Source organism: Hylobates moloch, unplaced genomic scaffold (assembly GCF_009828535.3).
Source record: "Hylobates moloch isolate HMO894 unplaced genomic scaffold, HMol_V3 SCAFFOLD_13, whole genome shotgun sequence".
NCBI classification, from domain to species: domain Eukaryota; kingdom Metazoa; phylum Chordata; class Mammalia; order Primates; family Hylobatidae; genus Hylobates; species Hylobates moloch.
Genome location: NW_026652288.1, coordinates 97430765 through 97448875, shown reverse-complemented (window position 1 = coordinate 97448875; position 18111 = coordinate 97430765). Strand labels below are relative to the sequence as shown.

At 42.3% G+C, this 18111-nt stretch overlaps 1 long non-coding RNA gene across 1 annotated transcript; it reads left to right on the top strand.

Annotated features, from left to right (window-relative positions):
• The first annotated feature begins 259 nt into the window (after nt 1-259).
• On the top strand, nt 260-17882 carry LOC116480340 (uncharacterized). Its single transcript, XR_004251262.2, has 3 exons — nt 260-341; nt 9443-9927; nt 17694-17882. It is a non-coding gene; the product is annotated as an uncharacterized LOC116480340 (long non-coding RNA).
• The last annotated feature ends 229 nt before the right edge of the window (nt 17883-18111 follow it).

Here is an 18111-nt window from a genome sequence, read left to right as displayed (position 1 = left end):
AAGATAATCGGTAAAGGACCTGTTTTGCTTACTCAAGGATCTCATTTGCTAACACAATTGTGTGGTGAAAGCAAAAGAACCAGGTGTAAGTGGAAAAAACCTTAGTCATTAAGAGTTGTTTGGGCTGCTCAATGGTGAATATCAGGGGTGACTGGTTTCCCCCTGCCATGATGAATCCTGGCATGATTTGCCTGGCTGTTTTGACATTTTGTAGACCTAGCATATGTGGGAGGGCACTTGAAAGACGTCTCATACTCAAGTGGTCTCTCCTCTTTCCATACACACCTTATGGAGTCTTCACAGGGTCTGATTATGGGAAGCCTAGACACGCTCATCAGAAGGTAGGAAAATATGGTGTCTTGGAAGTGCTTGTAGCTTTCCAATGAGGAGAGTCACTTTAAAGCTTTGTTTATCTTTCTGTGCCTCAGCTAACCCCAGAGGAAAATCTTAGCTCAGGACAGGAAGCTCAGAGCACCCAAAAGGATGACTACTGCAGTGCAAGACTATTTATGTCTGCCTCTTACATATCCCTCCGTGCTCTCCCCCAGGAGGCCTGGGCTGTGTTGCAGCTCCAAGGAGGCCTGCATATATCATCACTCCCTAGGAAACCAAGGGGTATGGCAGAAACCGAGCTCTGGGATCAATTATGTCGGTGAAACTACAAAGGCAGGGGTGAGCCAGAGTGTTGTGGCTTAGGAACAACTTGCTGAAAAAAGACTTGATGTTCCCAAGTAGAACCCTGTGGCCCCAGGAGAGGTGGCCTCGGCTGTCTGGTCAACCAGCCAGAGTGCTAGGCCTGAGAAGCCAGGACACACCTTCCGTTCCAGCTGACTCACTTGAGTGGCAAATTCTTTTCTCCCTCACAATCCTCTCATCTTCAAAGGGAATTCATTAAGCCCCACCATGCCATCGGCACTTGGCCAGGTGTTATACTGGCCCATTAGGTGGACACAGGCCGTAGCCCCAGGGAGCATGCCAAATGAGGTGGAGGGTGGCAGCTGAGACCTAGTGACATCCCCTGAGGTGGTTTTGCGGCACCTTCTATAAACCCTCCAGCTGTTTCAAGCTGTTTGTGTGGGGCTTTCCACACAAGTTGTGTTCTCTCCCGTCCCCTTGCTTTAGTTCACTCTTTTCCTTTTGCTTGGAATGCTCTTCCATTCTATCTGTCAATGCACTTAAATGCCCACTCCTGGATGGAGACTTTCCTGGCAACCCCAGGCAGAATTAGCCATTCCCAATTCTGTGTATTCCCATAGCACTCTGTATCATTAATACAGCACATGCCAATCTGTGCTGGAATCACCTGCTTGTATGTCTGTCTCCCTAATGGACTCTGAATTCCTTGAAGATGCATTCTGCGACTTCTCCATCTTTGTTTCTCCAGCAAGAATTTGGTTGGTGCTCAGTAAATGTGTGCTGAGTTAAATGCAGAAAGGGACACAGCTCATGATTTTATCTGATTTTACCTTGTGGTATAACTGGAAGCAGGTCACGTCTGTCTGAGTTTTAGTTTCCTTTTCTGTAAAATGGGTGGGGGGAGGATAAATTAGAAAATGGCCTCTAAGAGGTTTTCTGGCTCTACTGTCTATGATTTTAAAATTCTAGTCTCCTACTGAAAAACTGAGAGTTCATCATAACTCTTTAAAGACCAACATGTTTTCGTTTACATGTATTAAAGAGCCTAATGTTCCCTTCCCACCTCTAGTCTGCCACCTATAAAAAAGTTGTGTATTGCTTAGCAGTTTGCAAATTTTCTGACTGAAGTTTCAAGAGGTTTGTGAGATTGATTGATTACAGGAAGTGTGTAAATTTTATCTTCCCTAGGGAATAAAATTGTGGGACTAATTGATTCTTTTGAAGGCTTGTATTTTCCAGTGATTTTGTCAGCCTGGGTACATGTGGAAAGGGGTCTTGTGTAACTGCTTATGGCATCCCTGTGTCTCTCTTCTCACCACAATGCAGGCCTCACTGCACGTGCCACACCTAGTAGTCTGTGTCCCATGAGGCCCATGCTCTTCCTAGGCTACCTCTCTGCCCCTTGAGTTACATGTTTAGAAACTTCTGCATGGATAGGACTGAGTACCCCTCACCTTCTGAGAACATATTTATAAGGTGCTAAGAACATCTAACTATGATCTTAGAACTAGTCTACCTGGTGAGTCAGACGGGGCTTATTTTAGACCCATTTTTCAGATGGAAGTAAGATACAGGGAGGTGAAATGACTTGCATGAGGTCTCATAGCTAGGAAGGTCTTCTGGACCTGGCTTAATAAAACCCAATGTTCTTAATTTCATCAACTCCTTTAAAAATTACTTTGATTGCTGCTTTATTGACTGGCTGCTCTCAGGCCTCTTGGCTGATGAAACCAGAGGCAGGTGAATTCTACCAGAAGGAAAGAAGAGGTTCTAACCCACTATTGATTTTGGGGGACAAAGTGGCTGCATTCATTAGTGAAGGGGGAAGTCAGATTAGTTAAAACTGTCCATTTGGTGGTTTCTATCATTAGCATCTCACTATGCCAGTAAACGAGCTGTTGAAGCCTGAAATAGGGGCTCCTTCCGAAAGCTCGAGAGGATTCCAAAGCTGCTGGGCTCCGTGGAGGAACATCCAGGAGCACATGGTCTCCATGTTTCCTTTTTTAACCCTACAAAGGCAGCTAAGAGGGAGCGCAACTTGTTATTGCACATCTCTGAGTGTCAGTTTTTCTATCTGTGAAATGGAGATAATAAATCCTCCCTAGCTTACCTCAGAGGATGGCTGTGAGGGTCACATATTATGATGGAGGTGGCAGTGCTCTAGAATCTGAAAGTACAGGGCGAAAATCAGGGAATATCATTTGCTGTTGTTAGTAAACTTTTTTTTTTTGAGACTGAGATTCACTCTGTTGCCCAGGCTGGAGTGCAATGGCACGATCTCAGCTCACTGCAACCTCCGCCTCCCGGGTTTGAGGAATTCTCCTGCCTCAGCCTCTCGAGTAGCTGGGATTACAGGCACCCACCACCACACCCAGCTAATTTTTGTATTTTTGGTAGAGAGGGTGTTTCACCATGTTGGCCAGGCTGGTGTTGAACTCCTGACCTCAGGTGATCCACCCACCTCGGCCTCCCAAACTGCTAGTATTACAGGTGTGAGCCACTGCATCCAGCCTTGTTATTCGACTTTCATAACTGTGAATGATCTTAATAAAGGGAAGTAAGCCCAGCTTGATATGTGTTTCCTAAAAGGGGCCCAAGGTGACATTATGTGGGAATATGTGGATCTATGAAGTATGAATGATGGCCGTTCTTGCCCTAACCTACCCATCAGAACACTGGAGAAGACTCAGGTAGATAATGGATTCAAGGCCATTGTTAAATGATAAAAATTTTCATGATGATGACATTTTTTTTCTCTAAGGTTAAGGATATCTCTTAATAACTTGAAAGAAATGTACTCAAACCCTCTCTGATGCTATTTTCGTCACGGCCCTACCTCATCTGGGGAGTAAAGCGTTCCACTTGGCTGAGAAGTAGGAGAGGGGCTGGGTCGGAACTCATCTGCTCGGGTTTTATTCCTCATACCATTCGGATGCTTTTTGAGTCAATGGCTCTAGCTTTTTGTAATGATCTCTAAGCTTCTGGCTCCTTTAGCTCTAACTAGTCCCTGAGGATCAATTCGCTTTCCAAAGAGGGTGGGTTTTTTTTGTTGTTTTCAAATTTTCTCTGTTTTATCTGGGGAAAAAATAGCCACTCTCATAGACTGTAAAAAAAAAAAAAAAAAAAAAGCTGCTTTTTGGGACCCTTAAAAATATTTGAAATAAATAGGGCTCAACCTTAACTTAATAATGTCAAGTGAAAACATACATACTTTTTATTACCAGAGAGAAGTAGAGGCAGCTTTCAATATACGGGACATGCAATGGGATGTTACATTGCAAATAAAAAGATAAAAGTAGAACAATAGCAAGAAAGTCGATGTGTTATGTTGTAAGGCTTGGTGTAGTTACTGCAACAGCATGAAATATAAACTGAGCTTCCTGGCAGGCAGGACAAAAAAGTAAACATGATGACGTACATAATATTCTTTTTCTGATTGAAGTATGTGTCCTGATTATTTGAAAGACATTTTTCCTAATATTAATTTTGAAAAGGAATGTATCACTGGGTACATTATCTGAGTACATTCATAAGAAGAGTAATGAATATGTCTTTAGCAAGAGTTTTACATCTAATGAAAAAAAGTTCTTATATTTCCATCTCATTCCTTGTTTTGAACTGCAAACGCATATTAACTAGTGACTAAATTTTTTCACTTGGATATTTCAGAGTCATCCTAAACTGAACATATTCCAAACTGCATTCATTAACTTCTTTCTGAAATTGGTTCCTCTCCCTGCGTTTATTATCTTAGTTAAAGCATCACACACTCAAGCTCTCCCTGTCAGAAAATCTCAGGTTGTTTAGGTGACTCCACCCCAACCTCCAGCCCACACCCAGTGAATCCTGGAGACACTGTCTCCTCGATTTATTCAAAATCCTTCCTCTCCTCCTCACCTCCAACACCCCTGCTTCAGTTCTGGTCCCTATTGTCTCTCACCTAGGCTATTTCAATGGCTTCTTAACTTGCTTTCTTATTATTTCAACTTGTTCTCTATACTACCTCTCTACAAACTCATCTATAAAAAATGCAAACCTCATCTTTCTGAAAAGGCTGCCCATTGCTTTCAAGGTGAAATCTAAACTCATGGCCTGGCAGATGAAGACTTTCACCTGCTTGGTTTTCAGTCTGACCTGCTGCCACACCCCTGACAGATTCTCTGTTCCGGTAACATGGGCTACTTGCTCCCCCGGTGCACATCGCTGCCCCTGTGGCCATGTTTTGCACAGGCTACTACTTCTGTCTAGAACTCCTGCCACCTTTGCAAACCTGGTCCCCTCCTATTCTAGGAAGCTTTCCCAATCCCCTTCCAACAGCCACCATAGTGTGGCTTTCCCTCCCTTGTATGCCCCAATACCTGTGTCAATCTCAGTTATACTTACTACGTGGTGCTGCAACTGTTTGCTTAGTTTCTGAATCCTCCAACACTTTTCAAAGACAGAAATGGAACCTCATTCATTGTAGATTTCCAGCTCTATATATGTGCTTGACACAGTTGGAGCTTGATAAGTATTTGTTGACTAAATGGGCAGATGAAAGATAGAATAATGTTGTACATGGAGCAATAAGGTTATCTTTAGGATATGTTAACTGGTGATGCAGAATCAATAGGTGTCGTGTTGATCAACAGAACTTTTCCTTTAGGATATATAGAGGACTGGGTGGATAGACAGTGCTTTAGACAAACCTCTCTGAAATCATCTCTCTGTGCTGGCCTTGGGTAGGTGCTGGATGGCAGACAGTGAGTGGCTATGCTGTTTGCAGAAACCTCAGTGGCTGGCATTCTGTGTGCCCAACCTAGGCACAGCTGTATATTTCACTCATCCTGTGTGTGCTTGGATAGCTAGGGGCAGTTATATTGCATGAAGGAAAGAAAGAAGTCTGACCAGGAAGTGGATTATACAGGTGTCTCCCTGCACAGCCAGGATTTCCCTCAAAATGTATTGCTTTCTGTCAAGTACCGGGCAGAGAATCAATGGAGAATCTTTTCCTTGTTCTGCTCCATCAAGTTTCGCACCATATAAAATTTTTTCCGACCAAGTCCTGCTTGTAACTGAATTAACTGCGGTGCTCGTTTAAAATGCAGACTCCCCCCAGGCACCCCTGCCAACAGACCCTAGCCTCAAATATGGCCTCAAAGTTGGTTGGGGAAAATTTTTGAGCATAGTCCATTGCCCAGCTCTTCAAGGATAATGGTAAAGCCCTAGAATGACGGTGCCTGGGCTGGATCATGTTTTTAACCTCCACAAGTTACTTGTTGTGAAAGTTTGTGGGCAAAAGCAGTTTTGGATGCTCCTAGGCCCAATACAATAGAGCCGCTCCACAGGTCTTAGGGGCCATTCACTTTATGTCTCACAAGCCCCGCCTGAGCCTGACTGAACTTAGCAGAGCCATGGTATGGGCTTGTGCTCTAGATAGACGACTCAAGTTCCTGTGCGGGGCTTGCCTAGCACAGCATGGATTAGTCTAGTAATCAGCTTTTAAGCAAGTCATATTAATAATTCAAAGTCAAATAGGATTTTGCTGTCCTCAGAACTCTTGCACTTGCATTCTTTCCTTTGATCTCACAATAGCCCTGGAAGCAGGCAAAACCAGGGCTCTTCCCATTTTGTAGACAAAGAAACTGAGATTCAGAAATGGCAGGTGACTTGTGCAAGGTCACACAGATGGGACTGCAACTGCCTGATCTAAGATTCTGACTCCACTTTCATGCTGTGCCGGGTTCCACTATGCTTGCTGATCTCTCAAGTCATCAGATTCGAAAAGAACATTACTAAGGACGTTAGAACTATATTTTAGGGCTCAGTGATGTCCATAAAAATAATAATTTCCATTTCTGAATTATTAGAGCAGACACTTGTGGCTGAATGTCAAAACTTGAGTCCCATACGTCAAGAAGGCTTGCAAAGTTCATTATAGGATCCTAAGCCTCCAGAGAAGTTTCCAGTGGTATGTTGACTTGTATAAATGGGAGAGACAGTGGTGGGCATCTTTTCCTCACTCCATGGTTATTGATGTCACATTGAGAGCTTGAATGTGCCATGGTGCAAGTATTTATACCACAGAAATCAGCAAAACCTATAATTCAGGGCTTTTTCACCACTGTAGAACCAGTTAAACATTTTCCAGCTTATAGCTAATGGTGACTGGCACAAATTAGAGTCTGAAAATTCTCTTCTGTCACCTGCATGGCACAGGCGTTGACTTTGCCTCTAACCACAAGTCATACCCCAGTGCCCATCTTTAAATGGGAGACTCCTTTTATCTGAGCTTGCAAAATCAGATTCATGGGTTTCTACTAATAGTCCCTTGCATTTGTGTAGTTTGTAACGTGTTTTCACATCCCTCATCACTTCTGAACTGTGTATAATCTATCGGGCAGATGTCATCTACCCTTGGTAGGACAGAAGGGCCTGGAGATCTGACAGGTGATGGGACCACTCTCAGTGTCATAGGCCTGTAAGTGGCAGCCAGGGACTTGAACTGGGTCTTCACCTCCTTGTTCTGTGCTCCTTTCCTTTGTACTAGCTACCTCCTTCACCTAGGACACTTGCAATGTCTGGAGATGAAGCCACTGTCTAGGGCACAGAGAAGAGTTGCCTAGCAGCAGTGTAACATTGGAGTGTAACTTAGCCATTGACAGAAAAGAACAGACATGCTAGCTTGAGAGTATCCACACTTAACTGCTAGTCCCATTTTACTGATCCAATGCAAGGAAAGGAGTCTACGTTCACTTCTCCTCTGTCTTCCATCCTCTGTTTTTTTTTGTTTGTTTGTTTGTTTGTTTGTTTTAACTTTTATGGGTACTTTGTGTCTTTAGGTCCTCCTGAAGGTTCTGCGCACAACAGATATTTGGAGTCTCCTGAATGATGTAGCAGTAATGCTCTGTTCCGCCTGTTGCATAACTCCCAGCCTCATACTGCCTGGTGATGGAATTATTGATTGTTAAGCATTTCACAACACATTTTCAAAACATGCTGAAGGTCAAGAATGGATGACTCATAGGCAGTAACAGTTCTTTCTGCCTCAGTCCCTCTACATGATATTGGTGAAGTCATTGAAGAAATTGAGGCAAAAGTTAACTCTGTCCAATCCTGGCCAGCAGGATTATTAAGTGACTTGAAAAAAATAATTCCTGATACTCTATTTATTTAGTGATTGATCTTCTAAATCACTTGGTTGTGTTGCTGTTTGACTGATTTTTTTTGAGACAGTTTTGCTTTGTCACCCAGGCTGGAGTGCAGTGGCACGATCTTAGCTCACCGCAACCTCTGCCTCCCGGTTCAAGTGTTTCTCCTACCTCAGCCTCCCAAGTAGCTGGGAATACATGCATGTGCCGCAACACCCAGAAATTTTTGTATTTTTAGTAGAGATGGAGTTTTGCCATGTTGGCCAGGCTGATCTTGAACTGGCCTCAAGCAATCCACCTGCCTCAGCCTCCCAAAGTGCTGGGATTACAGGCGTGAGCCACCATGCCTGGCTTCACTTTGTTTTTTAATACTAAGTCTCATAAATAGTATAAAGTGGGAGTTAAGGGATTTCAGCGCTGATTTTGCCACTAACTTGTCCAAAAGCACCGGAGAGTACCACTGAGGTACTCAGCTGAGGAAAAAAGCTTAGATGATATCTAGGGAACTTTACTGCTCTGATAGTCTGTGATTGTACATTAGTACTTTAGACAGCAGAGAGATAAACCCTGATTCCAGTTTACAGATAATTACTCATCTCTCTGCCTGAGGCCAAGAAAAGCTCTCTGTGGAGCAGTGTGGAAGAATGCCTTAGAGCACAGTAGCAGAGAGTTCCAGACCCGGGGGCAAGGGGATCTGGGTTAACTCTCAACGTTGCCACCTGTGATTTGAATCTTCTGACAGGGTGCTGGGCCTGTTAGCATCTCAGTTTTCTCACCTGTAAAATGGAGACAATAACAGTGTGTGAGCTTTTTTTGGTACAAACTTTAATGCATGAAAAGACCTACAACATGTTTCCACATGGGCTAGTTGAAAGTTTTGGAGGAAAAAATATCAAGCTGATAATTAAAAAAAAATTTTTTTTTTTTGTGGCAGAGTCTTGCTCTGTCACCCAGGCTGGAGGACAGTCCCACGATCTCGGCTCATTGCAACCTCCGCCTGCCGGGTTCAAGTGAATCTCATGCCTCAGCCTTCCCAGTAGCTGGTACTACAGGCGCGTGCTACCACGCCCAGCTAATTTTTGTATTTTTAGTAGAGATGGGGTTTCACCACGTTGGCCAGGCTGGTCTCGAACTCCTAACCTTAGGTGATTCACCCCCCCCCCGACCCTGCCGCCTCGGCCTCCCAAAGTGCTGGGATTACAGGTGTGAGCCACCGTGCCCAGCCGTAAAATTCTTAATATGTAAGCATTTTCTTCAAAAATGAATCTGATTTGCATAACTACAGTTTCTGAATGCTTTATCTAGAATAATCATGGGACTGGAAGTTTCTTAGTAGTTCTTCTCTAGGTTTTTGCACTTTAAATACCCCGCAGGTCTTTTCATTCTAATATAACATAATCACAGTAATAAGAAGTATGACAAAGCTCTAGTAGTTTATGGTGCCTGTGCCTCATTCACTCGCCAGCGAAGCCTCCCTCAGCATCCCCTCCCCACATCCATCCCTGCACACCGCACCCTCTCCAAGCTGCTGCCAGCCGTGCTGCTCCCCTGCCTCCTGACTGGAGGGCAAGCCAGTAAAAAAGGAAGCAAATTTGGTTATGTAAAGCACATTCTGGGTGAGGAAAGGCAAGCATGTGTTTCTGCTTGACTGAAATTGCTTTTTTTTTCCCCACCAGTTTGTCCTCTTATCGGGACACGTCAGAAATTAGAGAGACCCTGGCAATCACAGCTTCCACCTCCTCATTTTACAAATGAGCAACTAGGCTCAGAGCACAGAAGTGGCTTTCCCAGGGTCATACAGCCAGCTTGTGACAGAGTCAGGATTCAAGTACCATCTCCTGACTTCTCCATTGCACCAGACGTCGATAGAACACAGAGAACCTAAAAGAAGAAAGAAAAAAAAAAAAATAGAGCTTTTGGGAATATATTGGGCTTCTGGTTTTCAAGGACAATTTTATGATAAGTAGCAATGATGCCTCAAAAGCTCTGGTAGCTAGCTTGAATGAACTTATGTAATAAACATTTATCACAGAACATGTGTCATCAAACACCTGCCAGTTCTGAGCGTTGGCACCAAAGCTGCTTTCATTGTCAAAGAAAAGAGGGGGAAAGGAACTTGGCTGAACAAAGCTGGCAGACGTTTATACTAGAAAATTTAGAGGTAATTTCTAGAGGAACAGAAACACATTTTCAAAGTCTTATAAAATTTATTTAAATGTGATTGGGTGAATTTAGCAGTTAAAGAAGTGAAGAACACTGAGGTCCAATTGGTGCCTAAGGCTTCTTCCAGGCCCCTATCTTTTCTGTCTGCCTTGGGCACAGATTTCTAGATGCCTGGAGATGGACAGGCCCAGAGGTTGCCCAGAGCGATGTCTGAGGTTACTGATCTCTATCTAGGCTTCCATAGAAACACATCCCAAAATGTCCTTGGTTCTTATTGGAATCTCATCTAATTTGCAGAACATGGCCAGAGTCAAAGAGACATGACCATGTGTCACTCAGACTGAGTCCATCTATACAAAGAGAATTCTCTAGCCTGTATTGGAAGTCAATCTACATCAGCATGACAGGGCATGTAGCCGAATACGTGGCCACTTCCCTTTGGCTACCCACACATTTTTGAACCACAAGATCTGTTCTTTATCTACTCATCTAATGGTTATTACTGGGAGAGCATTGGACTATAAATTCTGTTGCACTTGCAGGTGTAATGAGCTCTTTGAACCTCAGTTTCCTCACCCATCAGATACTATTCATTATCTGCTTTGCAGACAAAACCTAGTTGTTGGGAACATTGCATGAATGGCAGGTGGAGCTGCTTTGTAAACGCTAAAGCCTGCCATGAATGTGAAGGAGTGTTGCTACTCTTCTGTGCCCAACAATGTGCTGAGCACCAAGGGAGCTCAAAAGAAATGTAAGACATGGTCCCTACCCTCCAGGAACTTACAACTCATTGTTGAGAGACCAAGACACATCCCCTAAAAACAGATATATAACACTTCAAGTCTGTGAAGTACTTACTATTTAAATGATGCCCAGAGCCTCTGAACCCCCTAGGAGTACAAAGGAGGGGGAGATCATTAATGGTGTGGAGAAGTTGGAGGAGGTGAGAAGACGCCAGGTGATAAAGTAGACTGAGAAGATGAAGGTCTTTTTTTTGAGACAGGGTCTCACCCTGTTGCCCAGGCTGGAGTGCAGTGGCATGATCAGCCCACTGCAACCTCCACCTCCTAGGTTCAAGCAATTCTCGTGCCTCGACTTCCTGACATAGCTGGGACTACAGGCACGTACCGCCACACTCGGCTAATTTTTGTATTTTTAGTAGAGACAGGGTTTCACCATGTTGGCCAGGCTGGTCTCGAACTCCTGACCTCAAGCAATCCACCCACCTCAGCCTCTCAAAGTTCCAGGATTACAGGTGTGAGCCACTGTGCCCTGGCCTGAAGAAGGTCTTTATGGGTACAGCATGACTGCATCAATTGCTGGAGAGCTTCGTCACCGCCGCTTAAGGAAGAGCTTCCCAATATTGGATATGTCTGTAACTTCATAATGTTTTTTAATTTTGCACTTTTGTGAATTTCCTCAATTGGCTTTCTCATTGGCCCCCAGGGTCACACAGAACACTTCAAACTCCTCTTCCATATTCTTGATTTCATCATTTAGCTGAAGCTGCAGGCCCTGGCTTTCTTTCTGAGTTTTCCTTACACCCTCCTTTTAAATTACCTTTTTCATTGGTTAAATGCCATGAAACTTCATCAATTCTAGTTTTATCTGTCACTTGACCCAAAGACAAGAGAGTTGAATCCTGGACCTTAAATGAAAAGAAAAGAGGAAAAAAAGCTTGTGGGAACCTTATTTACCTCAACTGGGGAAATTTTTTGCTCTTGCACAAAAGTCAGGTCCCATGAAACTTGTGAAATAGGTGTTTTTATCTCTTTTCTTTTCCAACTGATCAGATAGATATCTTTCCAGGAATTTGGTGTCAGAAATCAAATTCAATGAGTGGGAAGTTTGACAGGATTCAGGGTAGTCTTGCCAAATAGCACAGGAGAGGAGGTAAAGTGAGGTCAGCTCAAGGCGGCAGCAAAAATGAAGTTTATAATAGATATACTATATATTTATCACGGGAAAGGGCTTCAGTCAATAGCAACTGATATTAATAACACATAAAACAAAGGAAACGATAATAAACAAGAAAACTTTGAAACAACTTCTTTTTTTGTAGGTAACATTAAAGAAAATTAAAAGGAATCTGTTTTATTTTATAAAATAAATGCTCTAATATTTGCAAAAATTTTACCTAAAAATGCTGCTACTGAACAAACAAAACTACCACAAAATTAGAGAACAAAAGCATAAAAATTGTTAAAAAATTAAAAAATTATATTTTTGAAATGTCTTAGATGATACACAAAAAATGCAGATTTGTATAAATACACCATTGCCCTGGGATGACCTCTTATCATTGTCTAAGCAAGTTATAGTGCCACGGTGTGTTTCAGACTATGCTATAGAAAATCTTTAGTACTCACCTTAAAAGTTTAAAGTAGAAAGAACAACTTTTAACAAGATCATAGAAAATGTTCCATCAGATCAAAACAAACAAGCAAACAAACTGAAGCAGGTCATTTTTCTCTTTTTGGCACCGCGCAGGACCATATGCTTCCAGAGATGGGAATTTAAAAATAGCCTGTCACACAGCTCACATTGTAATGCTGGGACATGATGGGGGTGGGAAAGATTGCCTCACACTTAATAATAGTGACACTTCACATTTACACCAACCTCTTTGCAGAGTAGCCAACAGTTATTTCTCAGTTCTTTTTTTCCTTTAAAAATAATATGATCTTCTTGATATCCTGTAAGTGGAATAGGAGGCAGTACAATTCTTCCCACCTTACAGCGAAGACGATTGAGGCCTCCAAAGGTAAAGTGACTCACTCAGGATTACAGAGTCACCCAGGGATTAGTGCTGTGCTGTTCAAAATACACCGGGCTGCCCACTGCAGCAATATCCTGGGCCTGTGAGAACCATGGGTTCATAGGATGTTGCACAAAAAAAGAGAGAAATTTGCTTCCCATTGCCTCTGTTTTGAAATGCACTGCCTTTCATCTTGAGCATTTCATAAGTTTCTAATTTTAAGGCAAATTGCTTATAAGCCATGGTGACCTATATTAGCTGACATTTGAAATCAGTCTCACACCAGTAAATGCCTTAGATTTGCATTTGGTACCCCCTTGCAGAGTCATAATAACAATGTAATTTCTCACATCTCCATAATTCCTTACAGTTGAAAATGGTTGTACATTCAGCATCTCATCAGATCTATATAAGCAGCTGTAATTTAAGCCAGGCCAGAGTTATGATGAGAGGGAACAGAGGCTCAGGATATGAAAAAAACTTTCTCATTTGGTAAAAGCCACAGAAACTGATGAAACCCAGGTCTTCTCTCTGCATGTGTAGGGTATTTTCCTGCCAGCCACACAGACTCTTAGGTCTAAATAATGTGTTGAGATTCCACTGCAAGTGTGTGTGCGCTCAGGAGTGACTCTTCTACCCAGTTTGGTGCCCAGCACTCAGTTCCTAATTGGCTGCAAAACCTGAAGGGGGATTCTAGATGTGGCAGGCACCAGGTGAAGTCAGTAGTGAGCTTCCTTTGTGGAGGGAAGGAAAATTCTTGGCATACCGATGGGTCCAGGCAGACACTTTGGATATGTGTGGAGCCCAGTGATGTGTGTTACTGGGTAGCCTTAACCCTTATTCCAACCTTAACTCCCTCTACTCTGTGCCAGAAACGCTCTCCTTCCAATACCCCCCATTCTCCTGCTGCCTTCCCCTTTATTGTACCTGGCAAAACTGCAATCCTGGTGAAATGTATATCCTCTAATTCCTCCGTTGCTTGCACCCAAACAGTAGAATGTTGTTAAGAACATTGTAAACCATGCTGATCAGTTCACTTTAAATTTGTGATCACAAACCTGAAACGGACGATGCCAGAGGATCCTATGATGCATTTAGAAAATTCACTTTTTGGTCTCTGGGTCAACTCTTTCAAACCTTTAGCTCCCTACTTGAATATCCACCATGCTCTACACATCCCATGCCCTGGGATTATGACCTTCCTTTTTGCTATTGGAGGAGAGTTATTGCATTTTTCCTTAACCCACCTGCATCTGTGCCCACATACACTACCTCCCTCTTATAGTGGAGGAAGTGGCATAGTTTCTAAGGCCAACCCTTCCATTTGCGCTCTGTATCCCATCTCCTTTCCTATGCTTCTCTCTTGCAACATAAATTTCTGATGTTCCATTACATCTATCCCATCAGCATACAAATATGCCTTTATAACAACTACTAAAAATAAAAAAAACAACCCAGCTCTCCCTTAGCCCTACATGTCCCTTGAGCTACCACCCCCTTTCTTTGATGCCTTCACAAAAAAACCTTTAGAAGTAAGATCTACATTTCCTGTCTCCACTTCTTTAGCTCCCATTCTCTCCTCAACTCTGCTCTAATTTTCTTCAGACTCTGTATCACTCCACTTAAACAGCCTTTATAAGAGTCACCAATGACCTACATGTTTCCAAGGTCAAAGTGTATTCAACTAACTGAACTATTGAGCTGAACTGGACATGGTAAATCCTTCATACTTCTTTAAACACTGTCTTCTCTAGGCTTTGTGATCCCACATTCACCTGGTTTGTCCTTACCTTTCTGTCTCCTTGTCTGGCTGTTTCTCCTTGACATCAGATTTTGGTGTGCTCTGGGGTTCTTATCTCTATTCTGTCCGTACTCTTCTTAGATGAACTCATTGAGTCCCATGGCTTTAAAATACCATTTATATGCAGATAACTTCAAATCTCTATCTCTAACTGACTTCTCCCTTGAGCTTCAGACTCCATAACTCTACTTGTGTATGTAATAAGCACTTCACGCAAACTGTGACCCAAACCAAACTATTGATTTAGTCTTTCTCTAACCCGAATTCCTCCTCCTCAAGTCTTCCCTATCACAGTAAGTGCTACCTGGCCTCCTACCTATTCGTTCAACGCAAATAATTGAGTCATTCTAATATTCTTTATTTCCCTGAAACCCTATGTGTAGTCTCTCAGCAAGTCCTATTGACTTTACATTTAAAATATATGTCAAATTAGACTATTTCTCACCATCTGCACTGCTGACTATCTTATTCCAAGCTATTATCATGTTCTTCCTGCCCACACTTTTTCCCTCTACAGTCAGCTCTTCGTGCAGTAGCCAGACTGATCTTTCTAAAGCCATAAATGATAAGTTTATCTCTTTGCTAAACCCTCTCACCGTGAGCTATAAAACCCTACATGATCTGGTACCAACTGCCTCTTCAGCATCATCTCCCTCCACTCTCAGCCTCATCCATGAAGTTCACTGGCCTGTTTCTCCCTCAAACTTGCTCAGTACTTTCAGATATGAAGACCGTCCACTGACTTTCCCTTCTGTTTGGATGTTCTTCTTCTGGATCTGCAATGGCTGCATCATGTTGTCATTCAGGCTTCAGTTCTAACGTCATTTCTGTAGAACAAGTTCACTTGACTAATGTAGCTAAGGTATCTCTCTTTAGAACCAGGTAAGTATCCTGACCTCTCACCAGAGAAGTGTTTTCATTAGGATGAATTTTAGTGAATTATAAATTGAAATTGTCTCTTGTGGTTTCTGAGGATATTATTTGCTTTGTCACTTAGTGGCCTTTCCTATAAAACCCCATATGAGGAATTCTTTTAGGTCTAAGTGCTAGAAAAGCTTTGCTTCCCTTGAGGAATTGTAATGACACAACTGATTTTGCTTTGTTTTATTTGGCTTTGCCAACACGAAGCTCAGAGCCAAAATTTTGGCTGCTTTATTGCAAATGTGTAAGAATATATGACTTGGTTGTCTGTCTAGACAGCACTGTCTAATAGATCTTTCTGCAATCATGGCAATATTCTGTATCTGAAATGTCTAATAAGTAGCCATTGGCCACATGTGGTGACTGAGCACTTGAAATGTGGCTTGTGAACCTGAGGAGCTACATTTTAACTATATTTAATTTTAATTAATTTAAATATAAATAGATACATGTGCCTTGTGACTGCCACATTGGAAAGCACAATCCTAGATATCCTATGGTTTATTTATAAGATATTGTAGTTTATTTTTATGTACTCTTCGTTATTCATTATTGTATTTCCTATAAATTACCTCAAACCTTTGTGGCTGGAAGTAGAAAAAAAAAAAAAAAAGGAACAAAGCACAATTAAATGAACAATTGACTTTGTAGGGCACGTCAGCATGTTTATAGGGTTGAAGGAAGTGGCAAGTATACAGCAACAGTGGATCTTAAATCCTATTTCTCCTTGTGAGATCTATGGAATGGGCACCAGCATCAAGTCAGAGATTCAAGTTCTAGTTCTTGTTTTGCTGTTGGACATGTCTGGCTCTGAGTCAACCAAAGGTTTAGTATGTTCATATGTAAAATGGGACTTCTGTATTGGTGACCTGAAGCCTTTGGCATCTGAGATGCAGATGTACAACCACTGTACCCATTTCTGTGCCTTCCAAAGCCAAGGAGGCCAGCCCTTGGCTACCTACCTGAAACAGGAAGCAAGCCTTTGAGAAATCATCTCATTCAAGCCCATGCTCAAGGCAGAGTCGCTGGTAAACTAATTTAAAACAAATAGGAAGAGTCCTACCTTCCAAATGTCTTCTGGTGGAAAATAATTCATCCTACATACTTAGTAATTTGGATGTTTTTAATACAGAATGAAGTATTATACCCCTTAGTATATAAAGGCACGGGACTGAAATCAGAAGATTTAGGTTCTAGTCCCAGTTCAGCTACTAACTATCTATGTGACTTTGATCAAGTCAAAGTTTCTTCTTTGTTTAAATGAGAAGATTGGACCAAATGATCTTTAATTTCCTGTCTAGCATTAGCCATAATCATAGCTAATATTTATTAAGTAGTTGGAATGTACTGAAATGCATTACCTTATTTTGTCCTGTGGCCACTGAGAATATTATTATTTCCATTTTAAAGACAGAAGAAACTGAGCTTTAGTGTTTCCCAAAGACATACAGTTGGTAAATGGTAGAGTCTTTATCTGAACCCCATGGCCTGGATTCAGGACCCACTTTCTTACCTGTTTTGCCTTCTCTAGAATTTTGTGATTTTTATAGGCCAGAACACTCTTGTTATTCTGGTTAGACAAAGAGTTGACTTAATCCTTTAAATTGAACTTTCCCAAATCTGGGTCTTGAATGGGCCCAAACAGTGTCTCTTCAGTCTTTGGAGTGGCCAGGAAGAGCTCAGCACAGCCACAATTAATGAGTTGGTTGCTACTGGGCTAGAGTGGCCTTGTTCTTTTGCCCAGTTTGCTGTGCAAATAATACCATGTTCTAGGTATGCTGTATATAAAAAAAATTGGGAAGCATGTGAATTTAGAGGTATGTCATGACAAGGGTTTAGCTTGGACTTTTCACAAGTCATATCATACACATTTCACAAGATCCTATCACAAAGAGATGGTTTATCCCACAAATCTCAGGCATTACTTCTTGAACATGGAGTACCTCAATCATCCCTGTGTCTCCAACTTGTTGATTTCAGAAGCTGATCCTAAGCTCATCTTCAATATGTAAATGATTTTGCTAATTGTTAGAAAAGCACATTGTTAGAATAGCTAATTGTTAAAACAGTTGGTTACAATCCATGGGAGCTTCAGCAATTCTGAGTCCAATCCCAAGAGGGAAGAGGATTTTCTTAAGGTCAGTGTCAGAGTTTGGACTAAATCCTTGGTCTATTTCATGCCCAAGAAAGGGCCCCTTTTCCCTTTTCTGACTAGTAGTCAGGTCTACTTCCTTGGGAGATGGAACAAATGAAACACAACTGAAATTTCATCTTGCCTCTTCAGATGTCAGGAGCAAGGGAGCACCAGTGGTAGAAGAATCTGCCTCCCCTGGCTCCATCAAAGGCCACAGGCCCATGAGAATCACCCGGCCTGCTCTGAGCAGCACACTCAGAGGCCACAGCCGTGCACAGGAAAGTGAGAGGAAGTGGAAACGTGCGAGCAGAGGGCTCAAAGCAACGGGCTCACCACCGGAAAAAAAAAATAAAAATAAACACGCTCAGAAATAGTGTAACTGATATGCAAAGAAGATCAAAACAAGGGTTTTAAAATATCTTGGCTGCTTTAGAGGAGATGGAGGTGGTAATTAAAGCGAGGTTGCAAATGCGTGTTAGGGGAGTGGGGCGGTTAGGTGGATGGTTCACTGAAGCCTGCCGGGCCATGGGAGCCTGGGAACCCAAGGGTATTTCAGATGAAAATGTGG